This window comes from Anser cygnoides, chromosome 5 (assembly GCF_040182565.1).
Source record: "Anser cygnoides isolate HZ-2024a breed goose chromosome 5, Taihu_goose_T2T_genome, whole genome shotgun sequence".
Lineage (NCBI taxonomy): Eukaryota > Metazoa > Chordata > Aves > Anseriformes > Anatidae > Anser > Anser cygnoides.
Genome location: NC_089877.1, coordinates 15,775,402 through 15,788,292, shown reverse-complemented (window position 1 = coordinate 15,788,292; position 12,891 = coordinate 15,775,402). Strand labels below are relative to the sequence as shown.

Here is a 12,891-nt window from a genome sequence, read left to right as displayed (position 1 = left end):
GCAGAATGAGATAGGAATATGTATCATTACTATACAAACACACACATACACAAATAGAAAATATTTCCATTACTATATTTACTATTGGTCTTCCTATTCCTGAGTTTATTTTTGAAGTTTTTGAGGGGAGGGAGCTGCTTTTGCAGGAAGCCTCCAATCTAAGATCAAATCCTGTGTGGGCTCCTAAAGCTGAGTTACTATTGCATTTCTTATGTGGGCAAAGGTTGAATACTTTCGCTGAGGATTAAATATTGAAACTGCAAGTAAGCAAAGAAAGGAATTGCACGGCCAGACTGCTTGGAGAATTGCATCACTGTTTCCATGGTTTATGATTTTGTATCATGAAAAGGCATGGGAACTCCTGCTGGGTATAAAATAATAAATTGTTACAACATGGAATATGGAGTGTTTTGAGTTAGCATAGGAAATGAAAGTTACTTAAAAATGAGCTCTTAGTGACAGAGATGTAGCTTTCTTTCTTTTTTTTTTTTTCATTTGTTTGTTTCTCTTTTGCTTTGTAATACTACAAAAAGAAAAATCAGTATTAGTAATAAAATTGGATGCTATTTAAGGTGTTTAAATACTCCCATATATACAAATAATAGAATGGCATTACTTCCTTTCTTCCCTGTTGGCTGTCTGAATAGTAGTTAAATTATTCCCAACTGATATATTAGGAACTGTCCAGATGAATAACGCCAAATTTACAATGGTTTCTGAGGCAATGTAACAAATTTTTAAAGATGAACTTAATGATTTATTGTCAGCCCTGGCTACCTGTTGTGCTCAGTGCCTTTCCCCGCTATGAACTCATTTCTTGAAAAATATATACAAGCTCCATGGAAAAATGAATGATAACCATTCTACCACACAGAAATTCACCCTATAACCCCCTACTGTTCTTGCTTTTCTTTTAAATATATTATGAAGGAGTAGCAAAACATAACTATAGAGTTACTCCATTAGATGGAGTGAAAGCTAACATTAAATTTAACCTGGAAGTATATATATATATATATATTGGAAATTTATTTTTAACCAAAGGAAAAATAGTTTTAAGTAGAATTATTTTGCTTTTCATAAGTAATTCTAAACATAACAGTGAAAAACATTTAAAATGAAAGAAATCTAACTAGAGTTGTCACGTATTGAAAACACTAATTCCTTAGAATGTAGTTTATAAAATGTATTTAACAGTTCACTCTATCATAAACACAACTGTTGAAAACCACATTAATTTTCTAGAGAGGGAAACTTGGCATTTTACCTCCTGATAAGGTTCATTTCATTAGGTCAAGCTGGAACAGAAACTATTATAGCTTTTCAGACCAAAGTTGCTGAATGAAGGAGATTGCATGCTTGCTAAATGACAGAAATAACTCTGAAAATATGTTTTTGCAAGAAATAAATTTACTGCACAGTTTCAAATCAGTGCATTTCTGTGGTTGCAATTTGTTAGACTTAGATGCTGATTAAAAAAAAAAAGAAAAAGAAAAAAAAAAGAAAAAAGAAAACAGTAGAGGGAATGGTAAAAGAAAGGTGATGGAGATTTCTTTTTTACCCTTCTTAAGACTAGAGACAACTGGAGGAAATTTGGAATGAGAAGAATTTCTGTAACAGCTTGCTAAGATCATTCCCAGAATACAAACATCCATTAATGAGCAAGAAAAACACTGGAAAGGACTGCAGGGTTTGCTTATATTTCAACGGTTCTTTGTAGACACCTAGGCTATTCAATGAAGTATCAACTAGACAAACCTGTAGCTGATATTCTGTGCTATCACCTTTTGAGAGAAGGAGAATTTGCTTATACCCCTTTTACATGTGTGTCTTATGCCTCAGCTATTAAATTCTTCAGTCTGAAGAGCTTTTCTAACACAGTTATGAATGACAAAAGAGAGACCTGCATATGCTCCTGTCTTAAATATTGAAGGTTCTGATTTCTCTTGCACATCAAATGGTGTCTGTAAAGCCAAAAAAAAAAAAAAAAAGGAGGAGGAGTATAGTGTGGCCAGGCCATCAACTGTTAGTTGTTTCTTGTATTTGAAGGAAACATACTCCCTCAAGAAGTAAAACAGAACAAATAAATAGACTTACACTTCTGCATCTGTATGTGAATTTTAAACTCTGCTAATTTTATACATAACAGTTGTTCCAGGCAGACTCTATTTACAGTATTCCTGTAGTTAGCAAGACATTGATATTCTCTGGCAATGAGTGTTTCCATAAGAAAACCTGCTATTGTGGTGCCTCATTCCAGTGCACTAGTCATATGTTATTATGCTTTTGGAACATCATACAAGAACTGAAGTTAAAATAAATTCTAGGGGGTGTTATTATTATTATTTAAAGCTAGAAATATGAAGAAGGGCAGTATCAAAATATGCATAGTAAAAGTAGCTAATATCTAACATTCAGAACATGAGTTTGAATATCCTACATTATGGCTGAGCATGATCATAAGCTAAGACCTTTCTGCCGCATAGAAGAGAAATGGACACTGATCTTACAGGCCTGATTCTTTCCAGACATAACAACTGGCTAAATTAAAAGAAAACTAGCATCTGTAAAATGTTTGCTATGATGAGGTGAGGAAGAGATAGAGCATAACCTTTGTATTCAAGATGTATTTGATTGCATCTAGCTCCCTACTTTTAATACGGCCATTGCTCTAATAGTCTTTCATTGCACAAAGATTTATTTTATTTTATTTTATTTTATTTTATTTTATTTTATTTTATTTTATTTTATTTTTTTTGCAAGGACTCCAGTCCCTGCTGCTCTTATAAAATCTTAAAAAATGCATTAACACATTAAAGCAGTTTGAGCTACATGTCAGTGTGGTGTGATTGGATACAAACATGTCAATACCGAACCAAAATAGAAAAAAAGGGACAGATCACATTATAGGAGGGCACTGTATCAGAAAGCTACAATCAGTTTCATACGGGCAGTGAATTTTAGTTGTGTGCATGTATTAAGAACTGTTGAGAACTTAAATCTGTGGAAAGAGACATCTTGACAATTTAACTCATATTTTAGGTTGAATGAGTCTGGGCATTAAAATCAACATTCATATCTCACTTCTTTACATGCATATCCCGGTCTCTTGGCAGAAACATAGAAGAGGCCATACGTTTAGAATCTCACTTCTTATCTGCAGTTGTGGCAAATCTTGAATTCTAGAAACGACAGAAAATAGAAAAGTATAACTCCATGCTATCTTTTTTGCTGTTATTACATGACGATGTGGACATACCTGCTGCTCCAGTACACTGGCCTATGTTTTGTTCATGTCCTGTGTGGACACAGGCTCCCCCCCAGACCCCCTGCTTCTGCATGGGCTCCTCTCCACAGGCTAACGGTCCAGCCCGGAGCCTGCTCCTGCAGGGGCTCTCCATGGGCCGCAGCCTCCTCCAGGCCACATCCACCTGCTCCACTGGGGGCTCCTCCACGGGCTGCAGTGTGGAGATCTGCTCCACAGAGATACCCATGGGCTGCAGGGGGACAGCCTGCTCCACCATGGACCCCTTGACAGCCCGCCGGGGAACTTCAGCTCCGGCACCTGGAGCACCTACTGCCCCACCTTCTTCACTGACCTTGGTGTCTGCAGGGCTGGTTCTTGCTCTTCTCTCCCAGATGCTGTTGCCCAGGATTTTTTTTTACCTTCCTTAAATCTGCTCTCACAGAGGCGCAAATAACATCGCTTATTGGCTCGGGCCAGTGGCAGGCCCCTTTGGAGCCGGCTGAAACTGGCTCTTCTCTAACATGGGGCAGCTGCTCGACTCTTCTCACAGAGGCCACCCCTGTAGCCCCCTGCTACCAAAACCTTGTCACATAAACCCAATACATCCTGAAGGACAAATATACTTCTTATCATTCTCTTACCACATTTCTAACTGCATTTTTAGTTTTATTAACTAAAGATTTTATATTTCTTAATTGCTAAACAGAATTGCTCATCACGCTTCAAAAATCATTTTTGCCTTCCCATATTTGTTTACGTTCCAATACAGTTGTGCAGACTCAATCAAGAACTACGTTTTGATCTGAGATAAGAAAGCTATCAGAAGTTTCTACCCTGAACTTTTGAATGTGGTTTATAAACCTGGACATGGGAGCACTTAAGCTTAATGGGAACCATACTCAAATATACTACACCATAAGGGTTGAAAAAGTTTTGAGAATTATAAAAATTATTCAGATAGTTCGGAAGCTGGAGAAGGCAGTTGATGAAACAATATCAGGATGGCTGAAAATAGTCGCCTATGGTATCCAGGCAGACATCTGTAAAAAGGAAGGAAGGCTTTCTTTATATATCTTTGTCACCTAAGGATAGACAAGCTATGCAGTAAGATGGGGGAAAAAAATCCTAGGACAAAGGGGGAAGTGAGCAGAGCTGAACCTTGGAGAATCAGAAGAATGTCATGATACCAAGTTAGGGAGAAAAATGGAGATATATAATATGTAGAGGTATAGTTTGCACAGATATGAAGAGAAGTACTTCAGTGAATTATTCACAGAAACATAAACTATTCCACAACTTACCAGGCTTTGCAATATTAGAACTGACTCATCAACAGATCCATGGATGGTAGAGAACTATTTCAGGTGGGGCTGTGTTTGGGCATGCTTATACATTATTTGCCTTGTAATAAAATATTTGCATAGTTCCATGTGACAATTGTATTATAACATTTTTATAAATAACATTTGTTCTAAGAAGGTGGTTTGCAAGATTATTCTATTACAAAATATATTGACCCTTTACCATTTGTTTTAAAAAATCAGTTTTGGCTCAGCCCCCATATATTGCTTCAATAATCTGGAATGACTTCCACAAAACAGTTCAAATAATCATTATCAGCAAAATGGTTAGCTCAGCTAAAATGCGACCTTTCTAATCTGTGTATTTGGATTTGGGGAAATGGGAAAGACATAGATGAAGTTAAAAAATGTTGGAATCATGTCCTAGCAATTTAATGCAAATACAAGGATTGATAGGAAAATGAGTGCAAAACACTTTCCAGCTATACTATGCTATAAACTGAGAGAAAATATTATGATTAAGTTCAGTTTTGAAAATTTACTCTAATGATGAGAATAATGGAGACTCTCTATGGCTGAAAGTAATTTTTGCTTATAGGTATTTTGTGCTTTTCTATTATACAGTTTTTATTTATTTATTTATGAATAATCTATGTCTTGTGGCGATATTGCTAAGTAAAACCAAGTAAAATACTTACTCAGCGCTTATTCCAATCTTTGGAAATTACCAGGCTATATTTTATGAAGTTGGGTACTATTAAATCCCTTTTGGTCCAGTACATAAATAATTTTATAAATGTAGTTTACATAATTTTCCTTTCTTGTCATGGAGTGACTGAATATCCTGTAATACCACTAAACTGTATTGTGTCTCATAGCAAAAAATTATTTGTTCAACAACATTATGCTTATTTCTCCTTTAACTATTCAACAGTAAAGTGATGCTCCAGATTGCTTCAATTTAGCAGTCCTCCTGTCTGACAGGCAAATCTCAGTGGACGGACAAAAGCATATAAGGTTAAGGCACTTTCACCTATGAATACTCCCCTAATCCTCAGTGAAACTGTTAGAAGGAAAAAGCACAGAGTCAACAGGCTGTATCTAGATATTCCAGCTGTAATATATGCATCAAATCATTTATAAATGAAACAACTTGCTTCAAATTCTGTGAAAACAGCTTGACAAAGGCACCCTTTGGTTAAGAACGGATACATTTGTTTTGTACCGCTACATTTAAAAAAATAATAAAAGTATCCCAAACATTGAGTAAATCCCCAAAGTGCGATCTTTTTATTGGGAGGTAAAGGTTACTAGGGTATTTTTTCTGACAGTCCTCAGTTATGGCAGCCACAGTATTTCAATAAATAATTTTGTTACAGGAAAGAGATAAAATCTACCTTTAATTAATTCATTAATTAATATTTAGTAATAGCCTTGAAAATAGCTCTGTATATATTTTATTTTGGTCTTTTAATTTAAGTTTTACAAAAGAAACACTTTATCAAATGCTTTCCTCCTAGCTGGAATTTTTAAAATCATCAATAGCATCAAAAACATACATAAAACTTTATTACTATTGCTTTGTTTAAGGATGTCCCATTAGAAGGCAGCAGGGTCAACTTTAACAATAATAATAATAAATAATAATAATACATTTAGTTCTTACAGGAACAAGATGCTGCAGAACCCATTGTAAATGGTCTCGGAAGGAGTTGGCAAATATATACAAAAAATTAATAACTGAAAATTTAACAAACCATTGATAGATAACAGTAGTTACAACCTGTTGCTAAACAACTGTTGAAAGTCAGTAATAGAAATGTGATTCTCGTCTAATTCAGTGTGTCCTTTCCTCTTTTCCGTGTGTGAATTTTAGGTGGACAGCTTCTCAAATGTAATGACATTAAGCATAGAATCATAGAATGGTTTTTGTTGGAAGGGACCTTAAAGATCACCTAATTCCAACCCCCCTGCCATGGGCAGGGACACCTTCCACTAGACCAGGTTGCTCAAAGCCCCATCCAACCTGGCCTTGAACATTTCGATGGGGCATCCACAACTTCTCTGGGCAACCTGTTCCAGTGCCTCACCACCCTCATAGTAAAGAATTTCTTCCTCATATCTAATCTAAATCTACCCTCTTTTAGTTTAAAACCGTTACTCTTTTTCCTATCACTACACTCCCTGACAGAGAATCCCTCCTCAGCTTGCTTATAGGCCCCCTTTAGGTACTGAAAGGCTGCTATGAGGTCTCCCCGGAGCCTTCTCTTCTCCAGGCTGAACAACCCCAACTCTCTCAGCCTGTCTTTGTAGGAGAGGTGCTCCAGCCTTTTGGTCATCCTTGTGGCCTGGACTCATTCTAATAATTCTTTGTCCTTCTTGTGTTGAGGACCCCAGAGCTGAAGGCAGTACTCCAGGTGGGGTCTCATGAGAGCAGAGTAGAGGGGGAGAATCACCTCCCTTAACCTGCTGGCCACACTTCTTTTGATACAGCCCAGGATATGGTTGGCTTTCTGGGCTGCAAGTGCACATTGCCAGCTCACGTCAAGCTTCTGGTCAACCAAAACCCCCAGGTATTTTCCATCAGGGCTGCTGATGGGGTCATAAATACTGACCCCTGAGGAACACCACTTGTTACTGATCTCCACCTAGACATTGAGGTGTTGACCGCAACTGTGAGTGCAACTATCCAGCCAATTCCTTACCCACTGAGTAGTCCATCTGTCAAATCCATGTCTCTCCAATTTAGAGACAAGGATATCATGGAGGACAGTGTCAAAAGCTTTGCACAAGTCCAGGTAGATGATGTCAGTTGCTCTTCCCCTATCCACGAATGCTGTAACCCCGTCATAGAAGACCACCAGATTTGTGCATCTCCCAGCTTGGTGTATTACCTAGTAATCTTTGTCAGAAGAGGTATTAGATTTTCTGCTTCCCTTACAAATTGGGGAACATCTCCCTTTTAAAGGAAAAAAATCATCATAACTGATTGTAGTTCTTATAGTCAGTGATCCAAAATCATATATGCAGCTATTGATATCACTAAGGCAGCAAAACAATCATGTTTTTTAAAGTTGTCTTATCTGTGAACACTTAGATAAAACAACTTCTAAGTGGTATTTCAGGAGGGACAAAGTGTTTTCTTAAGTTTGGTGCTTTCCAAAACAGGGATGAATATATTTTTATGCAATTTGTAATATTTGTTTGTGAGGTGAGTTATATAAATAAGGAACTAAAAAGAATGTAGCATTCCTAAGTAATATTGTTCCTACCTGAAGGTCTATTAGATGTATTGCAAGGCACTTTTGAAATACATATTTCCTTCTCACATCTGCAAGATGTAAGACGCTCTTGCAAACCATACTCCTTTGAGTCAATGGTTGTCTGACTAATTCAGGATGTGAACTTGTATATCTGTTTAGGAGAGGAAGAAATTATTTCCATGCTAATCTAAGAATTATTTACTATATCATTTTGTGGAGGCTGACTGCACTGTCCCTCAATTACAATTGGATAGCTCCTTGACACTTTCTGTTTAAAACCTGCAATTAGCCATTGTATGTACTGAAAAGTATTACAAAATTTACATGATTGGGTAAATAAGAGCTCAGCAGCAAGTTTTACAAGAAACCAAAGTTGTGACCTCCACCTTGGAAAAACAACAAAATATGGGAAGGTTATCACACTTTGATAAATAAATAAATCAATTGAATCAAGTTAGTTTTACAAATGACTTTGTATGTCCCAGGCATGATCCCCTCAGCTGATAATTTTCCTCAAATATTCTTGTCTCAAACTAGAATCTGGACTCTCACTAAAAGGAATTACAATAAAAGCCATCTTCTAGAACCCAAAAAACAAGCAGAGACAAGCAGGGTCCCTGGAACCTGCAGGGACCTAGCCTGACAAAAAGCTTAAAGGCTAAAGCTGAGATTCTGATTCTCTTGATCAAGTCAAAGTCATGAGCAATCAGATATAAGAATCTGCATTTAAGAGCATTTATTTCCTGAATTTGAAGCCGGTTTGATAAACAGTACTCTGCAGAGATGTTAAATAATTATGCTTCACTTAATTCACAGTGGTATTCTTAATTACTTTACTTAACAGGTTGGAGCAGTGGAAGGAGGGTGGCAGATGTATTCATGAGAACTGTAATTGCCTTGGTAGAGAACTAATATCTAGATTAAGTTCACCTTGCTGTTTCCCTAGGAACTGGGAACTAAATCAAGTCTGAGCCTTGATCAACTACTTGCTTTGGGTGAGTGAATTCTGGCTACATTGTGGGTAAACATGTATGAAAAATTAATTGGTTAACTTTTGTTCTTTTGTTCTCAGATCCTTTTGAACATGAAATTTTCACTCCATTTTAAGATTAAAAAAAAAGGTGGGAAGGGAGGAGGGGACAACAAATAAGCATTACTTGCAAAGATTAGTTTGATCCAGGAAGAATTAATTGATATTTGAAGAATGAAACAAAACAAAAAAGAATCAAACCAACCAACCAAACAAAGAACCACTCTGCTTCCTAGATAAATGAGTTATTTCATGGGTCTTGTTCTTCCTGATAGTCATGCAGTCTCTGCTGTACTAATATGCACCTGATTTAATGAAGGAAACGGACTTCCTTACATAATAGTTTTTTAAAAAACTATTTTAATAGAATTTGCTACATGAGTTATTATAACAATAAACTTATTTAACTGAAGAGACCAATAGCAGTCTCCTACATGAAAAGTAAAGACTTCAGCTTGTGAATTTTAGGTTCTGCGTGGCTCACTGGATTGATAAGCTATGAGCTCTAGGCTTTGATTAAAATGGAACTAGAATAACTTAAATAGTTAAGGCAAACTTAAACTTCTGGCTTTTTGTTGCTTTTGTGACAAGGAAGATATCTAAAACTGGCACATGGCCTATGTGTTTAAATAGAGTATGCTCAAAGGCACGAATACTGTGAAAAAGTGCTAGAAAGGATGAATCAGATTGGAGAGGGTCATGTTCAAGTCATACTCAATTGGAAGTGAATTTACCAATTAATCATGCCTGTTGCATACTGTAACTTGTAATTTTCTAGGTAATTGGAGATCTGCAAATAATAATTGCATTTTACTGTCTAGATCCTATTTATCTCCCTGGAGGAGCTTTAAATTTTGGTAGTCTGATACATCACGGTGTTTCTACCATTTGATAATCCTTTACCGCTATTAAAATTACATATTCTGATAAAAGTCAGGACAGAAACTTAATAAATAAAATTAACCAAAAGTGTCTCTGTAAAGGTAAACAAATATAAGTATCTTCCATTTTTGTACGCGATTCACTTTGAGATAGTTGTGTTTTTTTTGCCTTAAGTACTAACAGAATTTCTATAATCTGTTTTTAAGAATTTATTCATATGTGCATCTAAAGAATTATGACAAGCACCTAAGGATTATTTCATTTATAAATATACTATTGTATAGACTTTATTGTATGTGTGGCAGAATCAAATTAAAACCTTTATTCTTAGCAGTACTGAATTGATGGCAAACTTCATCTGGAGGAAAAATAAAAAATCATGATTTGCTTCTACCTTGGTAACACTGAGAAGGGTCATTGACAAGTTCCTTAGCAAATATGCCACCTAGAGTCAGTTAGCATGCAGTCTGTAGAAGTGTGCACTCTCTTGTATTTGTGGTTGTGTTTTCTGATCTAAGAAAGAAAATTGGAATCAATGCAAATAAACCAGTAAATAAGAGTAGGATTTTTCATTATTATTATTGTTGTTGTTGTTATTTGAATAGTTAGGAAGAAGGAAAAAGTATGGAACATCTGATCATAATCTGTGGAATTCTTTGCTGGAGGGATTCAATAACAGATGTTCACATTTTTTTACAAAATAAGTTTAATAGGATTGGATAATTCCAGACCTAATAAAAAATGTATTTTATGCATGATCAGATCAAGATAATCAAATTTCCTGCTTCTGGGTATAAGCAGACTGGTGCAAGAGCAAAAGAATTTACATATCTATCTCTCCTTTCATGACAGATATCTCAGAAGATACAGTCCTGGTGTTTCATTTTATTTTGACATAAATAAGGGGGAAGGAGGCTTCCCTGTCCATAAGAAATAGTTATCAGCCTAGGATCATGGGAGAATGATTCTAGTTCCTGAATTAATTGCCTACCAAGATAATGTCATAATTTATGTTATCATACTAAAAAGAAAATAAGAAAGGTGTAGCTAAAATAATAAGAAGATTGTTAGGCAAAAACTTACATTTTCTTTTCATTCTACCCTTTTTAAGAAATAATTTTACAGCTTGACTAAGTGATTCACTAAAGCAACATTTTACGTAGAAAATGCCATAGTGTGTATTTATCACTAATTGTGAAAGCACAGTTTTTGAATTCCAGTCTATACTTTTTTTATTATTTTATATAAATATTGATAGAATAAATACAGGGCTTTATAGAAGTAGAAAGCTGCTACATTTTAAGAGTAAAAACTAAAAAAAGCAAAAAAAAAAAAGGGGGGGGGGATGCTTTCTGTTATTTGCTTCTATTATACACTGTTTCTTTTCCCTGTAAAATTAGATATTGCTCATTTTTGCATTTTGTTTCTTCTGATTCTTTTTTATATGTTTCATTTTTCAAATGTGGCCTCCACAAATGTAAATTCTCCTGGAGAAGAAAGACTTCAAGAAACTGCAGATTGTTACTCATATCTGGTATTTCCAAAATCATAAATTAACTGCTTTGTATCCTCATATTCTTGTCAATTCTTTAGTATGACACAGTACTTCAAGGCATAGTTTCCCTACAGCATAATCAGAAAGTGGAGAACAGTCTAAGCATCATAGTCTAAGCCATCGTTCTTAACATATTGTTTCCATTAATGTCTGATCCAACGCATTCATTACACTGGCAGTCAGATTGTTTAGGTCAGTACCTCCTGCACACTGTTGATCTATGATCCACACCTGAACTTTGCTGTGGAGTGATAATTACTGATGTAGCTCACGGGACCATTCTTGCAGTACTGACAGTGGAGGCATACAGATGTGTTAGTGTGCTGCGATACACACTAACAACTAACAACTTGTAACAGTATAAACTAGTCAAAGTAGGAATGACAAAACAAAGAGAAGAATGGTCAAGCTTAAAAGTAGGGCATCCAAGCAAGATTACTGGCCCAAGCAAAATTAGCCATATTTATATTTAGAGTACTGTGATCATGATGTAATATAAATTATTTTTCTCAAAATAGAACTTTGACAGCTACTCATTATTAACCAGAGTGCTAAGGTTATTGATGCCTTCTGGGAACAAATCAATCTCTGTAGGTCTCTAAGACCATAAGAGATTTTTATGATCATCTTACTTTTCCTCCTTAGAAAACCTGTAGATTTTCACCTCCAAATTTCTGTCTTTCACAATGACATATAGTGGAAACAAGACATAAAAATGCTATTACTGAAATGTGATCATACATTAAACATTTCAAGGGCTTAAGAGTCATATTCCCTCACAACTATAATAGTTTATTTACAGAAAAATGAGTGTCTACGTCTTTTGCAACAATTGTAAGGAAAATGTCTTCTCCTTGGATTATCATATTCTAATGGTAGTCAGTAGAATGGTGTTACTGAAGAAGAGTTTACTGGTCTCTCAATACATCTTGGATTTCTGTTCAAATTAATGCAGTGCTAGAGGAAGTAGCTGACTTTAAAAGTACCAACTCAAATCTCAGTCTGTTATTTCTTCCTTTGAGCCCAAAGGTGTTATATGTTACTCCCCCACTTCTTGCAGCTTCAGTGATGTGAAGAAATATATTTTCATATACAGAACGCAGGATCCCAATTATGTCAGTCAGCTGAGGTAGTGTAAAGTCTAGAGTTAGTTGCAAATAACAGATAATACTAAAATCAGTTTATCTCATTATACCACAAAAATATGATATGCTCCTATGCTCATAATTACATTTCTTCCTACACAGTATTCCCTGAGATCTTTTAGTGGCATCCTTCTCTGACAAAATAAAATTAGAGTGGTCAGAGATCCTACAGTATCTTTAGAGTTTTCCCATATTATTATAAAACTGTTATTATTATAAAACTGTTCTACTAAAAAGAAAAAGTTAAATGGCCCAGTTTCTGTAGGTACTACTGCTCTAATTAGATGGCAGTTCTCCAAGACTTGGGATGCTATTGCAATTAAGGTGTTGGATTTAAACATAGGAAATTTGAGTTCTTTTCTAGCTTTCCAAAACACTCTTTCTAGCCTTGTCTTCAGATTACACCATTATTATTGTTATTATTGTTATTGTTATTATTATTATTATAAATATTTATAAATTACTATA

At 35.5% G+C, this 12,891-nt stretch overlaps 1 long non-coding RNA gene across 1 annotated transcript in view; it reads left to right on the top strand.

Moving 5' to 3' along the window:
• The window catches only part of LOC106040935 (uncharacterized), a 117,719-nt gene that overhangs the window by 89,817 nt on the left and 15,011 nt on the right, over positions 1-12,891 (top strand). Inside the window, exon 4 of the long non-coding RNA XR_001210139.3 lies at positions 8,758-8,806. This is a non-coding gene — a long non-coding RNA (uncharacterized lncRNA). The remainder of the gene's footprint in view (positions 1-8,757; positions 8,807-12,891) is intronic.